Here is a 16,017-nt window from a genome sequence, read left to right as displayed (position 1 = left end):
TAATTCATGATGAGTGGGAAGATGAGTGTGAATCTCATAAGGACTCTGTTGTGGCATATGTCATAAACCTCAGGACAAGACTCAGGGAACTCATGGGTGTGGCCCAGGAGAATTTGGCAGAAGCCCAACAACAGGAAAAAGGTATGGTATGACAGGAATGCTCGAGCTAGATAGTATGCTATAGGGCAGCAGGTAATGGTTCTCATCCCTGTCAGACACAACAAGCTGCAAGCAGCTTGGGAGGGACCCTACAAGATGGTAGGAAAGGTAAGTGATGTTAACTATATGGTGAAACTGCTAGGCAGGAGACAGGGGCACAAATTGTACCATGTTAACATGATGAAACCTTACCATGATAGGGAGGCCCTTGTGCTGAGTATTTGCAGTGGATTGCAGGAGGAGTCTGAGGGAGATCTGGTGGCTGATCTCCTAAGTGAGGCTTGGACTGGCAACTCAGTGGAAGGATTAGCAATGTCCCAGCAGCTATATCCTACCCAGGTAAATAGTCACACAGAGTCAGATGCTTACACCATGCCTAAGACAGATGAGACCTTAGAGCAGCTGGGTGGGGCTAAGTATCTTACAACCATTCATCTTACCAAGGATTACTGAGTAGTGCCCTTGATTCCCAGTGCTAGAGAGATGTCAGCCTTTGTGACTCCTTTGGGTTTGTATGAGTTCACAAAGATGCCATTTGGGATGAAAAATGCCCCAGCAACTTTCCAGAGGCTGGTAGATCATATCCTAGCAGAAGAAGGAGGGTTTGCCCTTGCTTACCTAGATGATATTGCTGTCTACAGCCATTCCTGGCAAGAGCACCTTCAACATGTCAGGGAGGTGCTGGGCAGAAGACAGAGGGCAGGGTTGACCATTAAGCCCAGCAAATGTCAGATGGGTATGGCAGAGGTCTCCTACCTGGGACATAGATTGGAGAGTGGTAAGATCAGGCCAAAACCTGCCAAAGTGGAAGCCATTTAGGCATGGCCTGCACCTGTTACCAAAAAGTAGGTGAGGATATTCTTAGGGCCAGCCAGCAGGGTACTACAAAATGTTCGTCCTCAGTTATAGTACCGTAGCTGCTCCCCTCACAGACTTGACAAGGAAAAACAGCCCAGATAAAGTAGTGTGGACCCCAGCATGTGAGCAGGCATTCCAGAAGCTTAAAGAAGCTTAAAGTGTTAGCCAGTCTAGATTACAGTAAATAATTTGCTGTGTAGGTGGATGCTTCAAACCATGGGGTGGGGGCTGTATTTAGCCAGATTTTTTCAAAAGGTGAAGAGAACCCAGTGGTTTATCTCAGTCATAGGCTCCAACCCATGCTATGCAGCTGTACAAAAGGAATGTCTAGCCATAGTGTGGGCACTGCAGACACTTTAGCCTTATCCGTATGGAAGAAAATTCACTGTAGTTACAGACCACAATCCCCTTACATGGTTGCACAGAGCCAACTAGCAAAATGCCAACTTGCTAATATGGAGCCTAGGATTGCAAGCATATGATATGTCAGTGCAGCACCGCAGTGTGATTAGCAATGCCAACGCAGATTGGCTCTCAAGACAAGGAATGGGGTAAGGTATTCTCAGATAGACCTAACTGTCTCAAGCTTTGTTTCTCAAGGGTCACTTGAAAAACTAGCTTGAGTTCTCTGGGGAGATGATATGGGAAAGCTGACAGCCTAGCTCAATAGGATTTTGCAGATAATTCTGTCATTTGTAAATATTAATGTAAACCATATGCTTGTTCTCTTAAATGTAAGAAAATTATGGTAAATGTTGATCTGCTAAAATGTAACCACATTGCACTCTGTTGGAGGAAACTTGATAAGTCAAGCATTGTATAATTGTTTGATCTCAAAACTCGGAGCTGAGATGTCTGAGTGATAGAATTCTTCCTATTGTTTTGAGACCAGAGTTAATGGCTATAATTTACATGTGTAATGTCTTTTATTGCTCTGGCTTCCTGGCCAGCTGCAAGATCAAAAGGGCTGTTGCACTCTGAGTTTCTGTTAGTCTGGGAAACAGAGAATAATGATGTAATCTGAAATGAGTCAGTGGTACTGTGTTATCAATTTAAGGACAGAGAGAGAGAGAGAGAGAGAGAGAGAATCAGAGCATTTTCCATTTGTTTTCAGAACTGACAACATCGCCAGCACTGCCTTGCTCTCTATGTAAGTTTTTTTAGAACTGTGTTTGCTCTTAGATAGAGATAGAAAATAGTAGGTCTACTCTAGCTGTTTTCTGTATTGATGTCAGAACTTTTCTGCTGTATTATTTTAAGCATTTCTCTGTGATCTCTGAACTCTTTATTGGCACTGTGCAGTAAGAAGTATTGTTTTGTGTTCTTAGTATTTATTATTAAATAATTTTAAACCTTTCAACTGTGGCTGTTTTATGTAGAGATACTTTAAGCTCTAGGGTACATTGCATGTATATAGTGATACTGTCCAAGCCACTCCAGATAAATCTAGTAGCTGATGTTAGTGGTTGGTGGCAGGTTGTACTACTGCATGGTCTGGGCAGAAGGGGCATCGCTGGAGAACCTGTGCCAGCCTTCCCCAGGAGTGTCTGTGTGCTTGTACATAACTCATATCTCAAAGTGTGTGTGTATCAGCTACTTGGGCAGAGACACCACAAAGCACTGGTTGGACAGAGAGGGTGCTGGAGGTTTAAGCTTGACCACTAGGCTGAAATCTGGACCCTATTGCTGTGCCAGTGGGGAGTCTTATTGGGGATCTGGATAGAAAGAGAGAAACCAGCCCCAGACTGACTGTTCTCTCTGTGTACTCTTAAGGTAAATTGTACTTTACTGTGTGTGTATTTGTTATCCTTCCCAATGTGGATGCCCATCGCTGGTGTTTGTGATGAGGATTGATGCTCCTTGATTGCTGGGCCAGTGCATGTGCATCACAGTGGCTACCATCTTCGTTGTTCCCAAAATGCACAAGAACATCCAGTATCCTCCTAATGCTCCCCATAGTGGATGTTAAATACTCAATTACTGTAACACTTGCTAAATTTTTGGACTTTCACTTGAAAGGAATATTACAAAAAGTGTCGTATTTAGTTAAAGATTCTTGGGATTTTCTAGAAAATGCAGTTCTCTACCTTTAGAGCAGGTTATCGCTTTTATCACTATTAATATTAATAACCTGTACATAGTGATACCATGTGTAATTGGGTTGTCTTGGTTTGCTAAGTTTCTAGACGATTATTCAGACTTTGAACAAGACAGGAAAACATTTTTGTGGACTTGCTTGATATTGTTTTACATAACATTTATATATTTTTTGAAAATCAGTATTTTTTACAAACTAAAGGGGTGGCCATGGGGTCTGCCTGTAGGGGGATTGTATGCGGGTATGGTCACATGGGAAAATACATTTTTGTTTAACAGTGTATTCTGTAATTCATGGGTACTTTATGTGCGTTACCAACATGACATTTTTGTTTTATGGCTTGATTCAGAAAAACATAAAATTCCCATATTTTAAGAATACATCAATGGAACAACTGACTTCCTTACATTTATACACCAGGTGGGTAAAGACCATATACCATACCTGGATGTATTGTTGGAAAAGGAACATACTGGTTTAATATGATGTCATCTATCTGTAGAAAGCCCACCTATTCCCATGCATCTCTGCATTTTTCAAGTGCACATCCCTAAAAGAAATCAGTACTTAAAGGCAGCAAGTAAGGGCAGCCCATATGACATATAGGCCAGATTTTTTTTACTGGAATGTGATAATTTAAAAACTATGCTTATGAGGAGAGGTTATCCTGAAGTGCTTATCCAGGAGTTAATTGCTGAAGTAACGAAAAAAAAATAATGTGTATGTTCTCATTTTACATGACCATAAGCTCATGCCCACTAATGGTGGCATAATAACTAACAATAATGGTGCCACAGAAAACTATCCTAACTCATTGGTCCAAGCTGCTTCTGAAGTTCAGTTTAATTACAAAAGTTTTTTTTTCACCCCCTTCTCTATGGATTATATAATTGTAGAAGGCATTATGAAAAAGAACTGGGTTATAATTATAGAGAACCCTAAATGGGTAAAGAAGGTGGGTGAATACCCTATAATCACATATAGGTGAGCACAGTTTCTTAAGAATGTTTTTGAAACAAAAGAAAAACCTAAGTGTACCAATATTGTGAAAGAACTGGCCAAATGTAATATATGCACATTTGTAAGTGTGTTAAAACTGACAGTATTATTATTGTCAAGAGGAAAAGTTTCACTATCCACAGTTCAGCTAACTGCAATAGTAAGGATATAGTTTGCATTGCCCTATATGAATGCTGTTCTGATTATTACATAGGGAAAACAGAACGCAAGTTGAAAGAAAGAATAAAATAACATCTTTATGCCATTTCTAAGTTAAATGTAGCTAATCCTCTAACTAGGCATGCAACTGTTTTTCTGGTAATCACTTTACATTTTCAGTACTGGAGAAACTGATTCTTAATGTTAGAGGTGGTCCTTTTGGATTACACCTGGAAATGAAAGAATTGTTCTGGCAAATGCATTTTAATGCTGCTACCTTTCTAAGACTTAATGAAACATTGTCTATTACTAGTTTTCTCAAATTTAAAGCATTTCAAATGTGATTTTACCTTTAATTTTTTAACTAAGTAATACCTTCACTGTTGTTAAAGAATTTAATTATTTTTAAAAGATTTTATAAGCAAATATTTAATTTTTCTGACATGCTTTAGTTATTGTTTTGTATGCCTTTTTTGACATGGTTTAGTTATTGTCTTGTATGCCTTTTAGATGATGTCATTATGAAGTGGGGCATGATTTTTGTATAAAAGCTTCTGCACTTTTGTGGGCTAGATTTTTTCTGATGAAGTCTGCCATTGGTTTTAAGATGAAAAGCACTTAAAATTTTAGTTTGTTGTGTGCACTACAAAGTCATTGCTTCCACTTTTCCTGCAGTTTATACAGTTTTTGTGTTTTCTTTTCTTGGGGAAGTACTATTTTCTGTACCTGTTTGAATCTGTTCATCAGTGTTATTTTTCACAGGCAGGGTGCTGGATGACTTGCTTGGAAACAGCTGAGGACTCAACTCTATAGCTGCGCCAGTGGATGATCTTATTGGGGACTTGGAAAGAGAGAGAGAGACCCAGACCCTGGACTGAGTTTTTCCCTGTGTGCTCTTAAGGGAAATTGTGCTTGATGCAGAGAGCTGCATCTGGAAATACTGTGTATCTATTTATGTTCCAAGTGAACATCCCTCTCCAGTGTCAGTGATGAGCATTCAGGCTCCTTGATTACTGGCCCAGAGAGGGGATATCACAGACCGTATATTGAAAGGCATAATAATGTGGTAAGACTGTTGCACTGGGGATTGTGCAAACATTATAATATCGAAGCAGATGAAAAATACTGGAAACATGAGCCACAAGGCATCATAGAAAATGATGAAGTTTATATCACATGGGATCATCCATTACCCAGAGTTCAAAAAATAGACACAAGAAAATCAGATTTAGTAGTCTATAAAAAAGAAAACAAAAGTAGCATTGATCATTGAAATTGCTATACTGCACAAAGTTATAAAATATCAGAATTTGCATGCAGAAATGAGGACAATGTGGAAGAAAAAATACCCATTTAGTTCCAGTAGTAGTAGTAGCTGCAATGGGTCTTATAAAAATAATTTACAATCATACTTAGATAAGTTACTGATACATGTAACACTTTACGAATTGCTGAAGGAGTCATTACTGGGCACGTTCAGGTACTGTAAAAGAGCACTTTGGGCTAACATCAAAGATTGAAACTGCACTAATTTCATGAACTTTAATTTTACTTTGACTTAGGAATGGGGTCTACTCCCATCATGGTATTAGAAACCAAAAAGACTTGGAGAAATTAAAACAAGACTGACACTTCCTCTGTAAGACCCAACATCACTCTTAATTTTATTGTTAATAAGAAACTGACCTAAAGGTCCTCCAACAAAATTAACTCATGACCAGAATTTATAATATTCAGTGGTCCTAGTACCATTGTCTGGATGTTTCCAAAGATGAGACTTCCAGTAGCTCATGCAGTTATTTTCTTTATTAAGAAACAAAGAACATTATTGATTGGTAGATGACAAGAGCATGAAATGTCAGTCAGTTAGCTGAATATCAGGAGTATGAGACCTATAAATTTGGGAGTACAAGGAGAAAAATGTCATGAATTTGCACTTATCTATTATGCCAGGAACACAAATAGAATATGTGACATTATTGATATTGATATGAAAAATTAGGCATTTATTTATTTATTTAGGGATGTTACATTTGTTTCCAGGGAAAGTCCAACTGGGCAGGCAGCCTATTTTCACCAGAGGCCCAGGGAGAAAAGCACCAACACAACCAGTACAAAATTATAAAAAATAGTAAGAATGTATTACAGTGGTTTATAATAAGTAGAATATCTTAAAACTTTACAAAATTGCTGTCATACACAATTCACAGTATTTACATTAGTGGTAGTTATATATAGTAATATATTGCACTTTATACAGTAGACCAAGATATATTCAAATACACAAGTGATAGTGATAACGCACACAGATAAGAAGGAATAAAATCATTTAGGGATAAGAAAGCATAGAACATAGATGTAAAAGATATGGATCAGATGAGTATTTGTTAATGTTGAGTAGCATAATTAAGTTTTTGTAGAAGGTAAGTGAGCATGAGAGATATTTCAAGTAATACAATGCAAGGTCAATGCCATGTACAATTACTGAAATTGATTTTAGGACAAGGGAAATATAATAAGATAGTGCACATACAGTGAATAAAGACTCTAGTATAGACACACGTGATTGTATTAGCCTTATGTGTGTAACATTCTATGTATGCCTTTCTGTGTAGGATGCATGCATTACAACAATGTCTGTAGATATTGTATAAGTAGGTTAGCCTGGGTCAGAACACATGCATATGTATGAGTTAGCTAGATGGGATTTGTGAAATGAAGTTGGCTTTGTTGGCTATAGTTCCTACGTAAAGGGGTAAGGAATTCCAAATGTTTGCAATGTAGTTGAAGTATAGGAAATCAACTGACCTATTTTTACTTCTGGTAATGTCCATTAGTGATTTATTACTGGATTGTAGTAAGCATTCACTTGTGCATTGTTGTTATAGGCCTTTTTTTTCTGGTTGGTAAAATATTTGATGGGCTATAGTAAGTAAGTTAAGGGTGAGCAGGTTGAGTAGTTCCAGCCAAGATAGTTGTTTAAGGGTCTGACAGCAATGAAACCTAAAGGCTAAAGCCTAAATCAGTTTCACACTTTGCTATTTTGTTGTAGTAGGTATTTATTTTGGCTATGTCAGATTTGTTGGGATTAATGAATATGGGAGATGCATAGAGAAGTGTAGAGACTAGGTGGGTTCTGGTAATAATGGTTTTAGTATTTTATTAGAAAGGTATTTTTTGCATCTGTATAGAGTTCCAAGCTTTTTGTGAACTTTTTTTATTGTTTGGCCCAATAGTTCGGTGGAACTTGAGATTTTCATCTATTATAACACATAAAAGTTTGCCTTGGGAGATGGGTGTAATAGGGTTTTTTGTTGCCTGAAATGATACTGAATGTAGGGATCAGCTCTGTAGCTTTTGGGGGATGAAATAGCATCAGCTTGACTTTGTCAGGGTTGAGTATGAGTTGTGCATCTGATAGCCATGTTTTGACTGCATTAAACGATTCTTGTGTTATTTTTTGAAGTTTCTGGAGGGTTGGGGCAGAGAAGATTAGGCCTGAATCGTCTGCATATTGGACCAATGCAGCTTGTAGAGTGGCAGTATGAAGATTGTTTGTAAATAAATCGAAGAGAAGGGGGCCAAGGATAGACCCTTGTAGAACACCTAAAGTAAAGTAGCAGAGGAGATAAGAACGTTTTGAAGCTGTCAAAGGGTGTGTAGGAAAACCTTAACTGCACCAGAAATTACTTTAAACTGGCCACTAGATTGCTACAGTTCCTGTAATATTTCAGAAATCTAGGCAACAAAAAGTATGTAGAGAAACAAAAGTTACTAGAAGAGAAACAAAGAGAAACCTACATAATAAAGAAAAAACAAGCAGACAAATACTCCTCAACATAACATTCACGTTCGTCACCAAAAAAAAAAATGTTGATTGGCACCTTCGTAAAATTTCATTATACAACTAGAATATTAAACATTATACCCCAAAGCATTTTTTTTTCAGACAGCCAATCCTACTATACCCCATATGATAGGCTGTACCCCCAAACAATATTTACTAAATCTGATGTCATTCAATCTTTTTAGTTTTTTAGTTTTTTAAAGAAAACCATTTACTTCCTTAGCACTGAGATTGTGCAGCATTGTACTCAGTAAAGATCTGAGTATCAGAGAAAGTTACATGGAACCACTGACAGTTTTCTAAGAAAAACAAAATTAAGTAAAGGCAGCAGATAAAGAAACATAAATGTTATGGGTAGCAGAGGAAGTTTCAAAGCATAAGGTAGGCACTGTAGCACACAGGATTCAAATAAGGGAGACTGTACAAATACATATCAATCAATTTACCAATCTTTTATTGAATGCTGAACGATTGAACAAAAATGAGTGAAACAACTTTTACTTGACTACAGAGATACCCATGTGTGTGTGTGTGTGTGTGGGGGGGGGGGGGGGGTACCACCGATCCAGAACTTAAAGATACCTTCTCTGAAGTCACACAACAATGGAGAAAAAAGAACATTTTACTATCAGCAAAAGAAGTTGTTTTGCATTAGCTAAGGGTCACTGTAATGACCACCGGTTTAAAGAATTCTGTGAGTTTCAAAGCATCATGAATAGAATCAATACACTTTGGTCATATACCAACATTTTACACAGAATATCAGAAGGGAACTGCCAGGATAAAGACATGCAGTGAAAACAGAAGAGGAACACTATGCTGAGAGCCTGCAGGACTTATTTACAGCCTGCTGTTGGAGGTGGGCCAGTTAACTTGTTATTCAGAGACCTTAAGTAGGAAGATGCCATGTGTGATTAGAGAGTGAGCAGAAGAAGTCAGGATAAGAGACCGCAGGGAGAAGATAAAACAAAAGTTAAGTCAGTGGAGTCAAAGACTATTTATTCTATACTGTAAGACTGTGATGGTGAAACTACATAAGCATAACACTATACTCAGTGCAAAGCCTTACCACATAAAATAAATTAAAAGGACAGTAACCATAGAAAATAATTGGAGACACACTATCATCAAACACTGCTCATTGTAGAGACAGTAATGAAGAAAGTAGTTATGGGTCCAGCTCATTATATCTTGAACCTTCCATTATCTAAAAGCAGTATTAACTATGGAACGGACAGGTGTGGGGAAAAGAAGACATCAACTTCTCATTACAGCTGATGAAATGTCAAAGAATTCAAAATACTATATATATGAAATTATGTTTTGTAGTGATCTGTGGCTACTTTTGTTATTGGACATCCAAGAGGCAAACCACAATACCTCAAAATGAGAAACATCAAAGTGCTACTAAACATGCAGTGAGAAACAACCTTGGCAAATGCAAGCCTTAAATAAAATAAAATTAAATACACACACACACACACACACACACACACACACACACACGCACGCACGCACACACACACACACACACACACACATACAAAAATAATATTTTTTGTAGCATTCAAATGTCGGCCAAACACACTGCCAACCAAATGGAAACAAACAGAACCCAGATATATATTGGTTTACTATTAAATTTTTAGACAGCAGTTACACTTGGATAGTCAAAAGGCTGTTGTCAAGTTTATGTAATGCCAAACTCAATATGTTCAACTCCAAAACAGGTTTTGAGGTTGACATTCTGATTGGGGATCACACTACAGCGGTGATCAGGAAATTTACCCTTTTCTTCACTGTAGTATGATCTCGGAGTTTGTATATATAATTAGCAGGGGTGTGGGGGGTGCAGGGGGCTTGGCCCCCTGCAAAACGGTAGTTGGAAAACACTGGAAGTCAAGGTAAGTTGGGTAATGTCAATGATGTTGAATATTGATGTATTGACATTACCGCTTTTGTTGTTTTGCGTACACAATGTTTCTATTTTCAATGTTTTTTTTCGAGTAAGTCATTACAAGAGCAACTGAGTTTCAGAATTTTGATAGTAAACCTACATAAATATATATATATATATATATATATATATATATATATATATATATATATATATATATATATCAAGCTAGATATAGATAGATATAGATATATATGCAATCTACTTAACTTTCAGATATTTAACTGTAATACTGATTCACCTGTAGATCTTAAACCTATTATACCTCGTAATGGGTAGTATCTATAGCAGTAATCTGAGTTTTCCTATTGTTATTGAATAATTAGATGTTTAGCTATGATGCTTTATGTTATTGATTTATCTAACATATCTTGCTTTGTGTGTTGCCTACAAAGTCTTTTTACTTGTTGAAGTCCTATTCCCATATGCATCACTGCCCTACTCTGGTGGCTAACTCATTTAAATAAAACAAAATAAAATAAAATCAGTAGTTTGCTCATTATAAATGTAAGAGTTCTTATTATAGGTTTAAAACCCCTGGAGAGGTGGGGACAGTTGACATCCTGACCCCATGTAAAATGGGTAAAAGAAGGTCATTGATAATAACTATGATTATTATATGAGAATAATGTCTCCCTTTTAAAATATTAGTACTCAAAATGCTGAGTGGCAACAAGTTCAAAAAAGACTGAAAACACAGAAGAGAGAAATCTTAAAGAGCTCTCTTCTCATACTTCTTTTTGCAGGGAGGGACCCATGTGCCTCCCCATGTGGTTCACACCCCCAAAACTTATATATACCAACTCGAAGATTGTCATACCTCAGAGAGAAAAGGGAATATTCTGAGAAATGGCATCTTGGACTTGGTATATACAAGCCTGATCATTCAGCCATTCAGTCTGCGTATTTCTGGATTTGTTGTAGCAGGTCAAGAACATTTCAAATGGTTACTGAGCAGGGCTAAATACAAGAAAAAGGGTAAAGGTAAGTAATTTGTTGCATTTGGAAAAGTATTAAAAAGGTAGAAATAAAACTTATCTACTCTTGTTTATGGGATTAAAGACAGATAGCATGTTAAGGGACTGAATGAGTTGCAGGAGAACACTGGATTGACATGTCTATAAAAGACTGGAAACATGTTTGGCCAGGACTGGTAGGGATACAAAAATGGAGCAGGATATTGGACCTGCTCATATGAGTCAGCCATAGATGCTATCTGAATCTGAGCAGACCATATAAAGAAAGAAATAACTTTTTTTATAAATGCTGGAGGTGTGGAATAAGTTCAACCAATGCAGTTCATATGTTTTGGTCATGTAACGGGGTACAGTGCCATTGGTAACAGGATTTTCAGTGTGGCACTATATATCTGAGTTGAAAACTACCTACGCCTAGAAGGCATGCTTATTTGGCACTGTGAAAGAGCATGGAGTTTGGGATGGGGGCACAGAATATTGTTAGTACACTACCAACACTGCTATTGAAAAATGAATGGAAATCAAAGGATAACATCGTAGTAGATTAAGAAAAAAGAAATTATTAGATTAGCAGGTGGGAATTTCTTGTTTATGAGAGGGGAAAGATGGAATAATGCATTTAGAAGGGACTGGAATATGGAAATATAATATCAAGGAATGTCCACAAATTGACAAAACTGCCTGTATCCTAGTCAAAAGACAGTGTTAGAGGGCTGTAAACACCTGATCCATTTGGTGAAATTGATGTTTCCCTTACAACAGAACCATTTACTTTTATAAAATAATATGTTGTTGAACACAAATTGTTATAAATGAAGTCTGTAACTTGGAAGTTAAAAATATTAGGCATTAGAAATGTTTGACTATGTATAGTGTAAGAATGTTCAAACTCAGATGAAAATCATAACTATTCAGTATAACAAGCTTTGACAGAGGATTCTGAACATCTGATTCATCTGTGATGTTGACATTTTCCTGTACAAGAGTCCACTTCCTGAGTAAATATGCACCATAACATAAGGTATTATAAAACAATTAGTTTGTACAGATTGGACGTTATTTTTTTTTTAATTGTTAGAAATTAATAAACATTTATTGTTTTGGGGTGAAAATGATGTTCTTTTATTTTTGTTAAAGCAATAATGTCTATTCAAAAAGGATGCATTTCCTCACATTTTAAAAAGAAGCAATGAGACAGCATTTTTAACAAAATTACATTTGCTCTAGCATTCATCACACTCCCATTCTATTACTGGACAAGATTTATCGAGTGGTTTTTGTAATTATATAAGCTGAATACCTGTTGTAAAATATACTTAATAGTTCTGGGATTTTCATGAAATGTGGTTAACTGACAAATAAGATTTATTCCTTTAGTTTACATTTTCTAGTTATATTTTGGTTATATTTAGACCTTGTTTTAAAACTACACAGACTGCAGAAATATTTCTGGAGGTAAACTTTTTCTGGCTGTGCAGCTGAAGAAGTAATGTACATCTGGCTGTAGGAAGTGGAGTGTTTACCCCACTGTACTCTGTTGATGCATGCCAGGATAACACTGTTTACTCACCTGGTAACTCTTCTGACTGTAATGCCATCTTGGATACTAACACTGTTATTCCTAGGAATATGCATGATAAAACTGTGAATCTCCCCTTTTATTTGCATTTCCGTACACTGTCTCCCTCTCTGTGAACACGTAAAGTTCATAATGCAATCCTTTGTCGGAAAAGAAGCTAAAAATGAGAACAGACAATAAACCTTCCTCATTAGGGAAGACGTGCACCCTTCTGGCTGTTAATGGATTGTACTAACAGACATCACTGGACCACTAATGAGAGTAATTAAATATCTTCACATAAGAGATGAGCTTTGTTAGTTACTGTACCTTAACAGGCATAACATCAGAGGCATGTATTATTCACTCTGCAAAAAAATATGAAATAAGATAGCCACAGTTCTCTGTCTTATCTCCTGCGCAATGCCAACTACAAGGGAAAGCAAATACTCTCATCTTTACCTGGTGGGTAAAAAGAATTGCCATTAGCTTTCCCATATGGCAAAAGTACTATGTTACAGTGAAGCTTGAAAGGAAAGGAGAATGGAGGTTTCTTTATACAACCATACATGGTGATTGCTATTTAGAAAAAGGAAAAAAGGTCTAAATGGCCATTGCACAAATGTCTGCTATATGGATATATGCCCATGAGGCTGCCAGTATTGTAGCAAAATTAGCTGTTATGCACTTTGAAACTGTATTTTGATCTAACATACATGCTTTAATGATGTTAATAAACTGTTAATTAAAAAATGAATTTAATAAAGAGCTGTTATGCAACTTTGACTCCTCTGGTTTTGATATCTTGAAAGCAGTCATTAGACAGAATGAAAGGGATATGGCGGTACTGCTGAAACAAACTGAATCCACTAACAACTCAATTATTAATGATTTAATGTTTATGGTAGACAATGAGAAAACTAAATATTTGAATGTTAAAGAAAGAACTGAGGATAAATGTGTATTTGTGATTAAAAGAAAAAGTAAAAAAATAAAAAAATAAGAATGAATATAAAGAACACTGTAGTTACCCTAGACCTAGGGGATCCAGGGAGATCAGAATCCTACATTATTCCTCCAACTATGAACAGGGGGCTAACCGTAGGGTGGATAGTCTGACACCAAAGAAAAGTCACATTGATACGCATGTGAATTATGATTCCATAGATTTAGATGACCCTTTAGAATACCCCTTTTAAAGAGATCAGAGAGGCTGAGGAACAGGAATGCAAGCTAGTACAACCATTGGAGGGGGTGAGGCCCCAGGTATGTGAGGTTCTAGTTAATGATTTTTTTTTACAATTTTAAGTTGTGCAGTGAGGGGAAGCCCCCACCCCACCACCACCACCACCATCATGGTGGACTTATAGGAAGAACAGATTATCAAAGATGAGAGCACGTTTTCTTATAACAAGTTTAACATATTTAATTACAATGAGATAGAAGTTAATACCACATGTCTTAACTTACTTATGAAGGGACTCAAACTCATCCTAAGCAAAAACAGAGATATTAGTAGGGAGCTATTTGATTTTAAATTATTTATTAGGAAAAAGAACCTTGAATTGTTATTTTCCAAAAATTCTTTTACCAGTAGAGCAAAGCACACTCTGAAGAAAAGAAGTAGTTTTAATCCCGTACTCCACCCACAACTCAGAAATTTTGTGAGGGTAGTGGAGAAGGGACTCAATAAACTTTAGGACACAGTAAAATTTACCCTAACCTCCCTTATGATGAAAAGTTGTTATTGGATGAACTTAGATTTAATAGAAACATGAGGGTCATGACAAGGGAGATGGGATTGCCATCATGGACAGTATGTTATACATTAGGAAGATGATGGATATTCTGAATAATGAGAGTAAATATGATCGGGTCTTTATTAATTAAATCAACTTAACATACAATAAAATAGATTTTTTGCTTGAGTATATGTTATTGGAAGGGATGATATATATGGATACTTAGAATTTTTTTTAGGATGGACAAGCAGACAATCCCTTTCATTTTGTATTCCAAAAATCACAAAGATGTGAAAGATCCCCCTCTTATACCAATTTTAGCTGCAAATGGGTCTAAGACGTACCCCTTGGCCAAATATTTAGACTACAAATTTAAGAAGGTTTGTATGGATCAGGATCAGGTCTTAAAATATTTCTGGGATTTCCTTAAGACTATCAAGTCTAAATTATATGCTAAGGATTTATTTTTTCAGCCATGGATATAGTTGACATATTTACAGTCATACCTCATGACATAAGCCTAAGTTGGTTTGAGGAAGCACTTACAGAGCAGGTTGGGTTTGATCATAATGAATTTCAATTGTGTTTGGAACTGATGGACCTGGTGTTAAGAAACAATTTTATACATTTTGAGGGGGAGTTTTACAGACAGCGAAGTGTGGTAGTTATGGAAGCATGCTGTGCCCTTACTTATACAAATATTATACTGCACAGGTGGGAGCAGAAGTTCATTTTTAGATCACAGTTTGCACACTGTTGGAACTATTACAGGAGGTTCCAAGATCATATCTGTATTTTCTGGACTAGGACAGAAGAAAAATTAATGAAATACATTGCTTACATTGGATCTATCACTGACTTTTTATGTTTTACTTCTAAGATCTCCAGGGATGTTTTAAATTATTTAGCTGTTAGTACTTTTAAAGGTGACCACCAACAGGGTTTTAAATCGACTAGCTACCCAAAGGACACCTTCTCTAACTCTTATTTATTTTTTACAAGTACCTACCCTTATAAATAAAAGAGAAGAAAGGACACATGCACTCAGTCATAGAGAAATTATAAATTGTAAAGTTTTTTATATGAACGGGAAGACTTAGAAGTCATTGGCTTTGAATGCAGTGATAATGTGTTGCCATTTTTAAATGAGAAGTATAGTTAAGGGGCAATTTATAATGGCATCCAGGATGACTTCCAAGGAACAGGATTTTAGAAATGAATGCGGGCTTTTAGAAGTATCGTCCTTGAAAGGAAATGCCCTTTGCACTTGGTAGATGATGTGATAAATGAAGTTAAGAATTGTAGGGGAGGTAGATTTAGTCTTATTTTAGGGAAGGACAATGTTATATTGAAGCACGGTCATCAAGATGATCATATTGAAATTAAGGATATTAATTATATGGATAGTGTGAACAATACTAACTATAAAGGAGCATTCGTATTAAACTATAACAGTGATGTTAACTTGATTAAAGTAATTGTTTTAAATAACTGGACTACCTTTGCTGGTTTTTCAGACCTGTACATGATTTTAGGAACCCTATAAGATTTGTGTTTAGGAAAGAGAATAATATAAAGGAAATTCTAGAATAAGACAACAACAAAAGCAAGGGTCCTAGTGGGAAAAAGGCACGTACCTTCAAATGTGATGCTTTCATTCAGT

This window comes from Protopterus annectens, chromosome 1.part2 (assembly GCF_019279795.1).
Source record: "Protopterus annectens isolate FY-2018-M chromosome 1.part2, PAN1.0, whole genome shotgun sequence".
Classification (NCBI taxonomy): Eukaryota; Metazoa; Chordata; order Ceratodontiformes; family Protopteridae; genus Protopterus; species Protopterus annectens.
Note: the sequence above shows the minus strand (reverse complement) of the source record.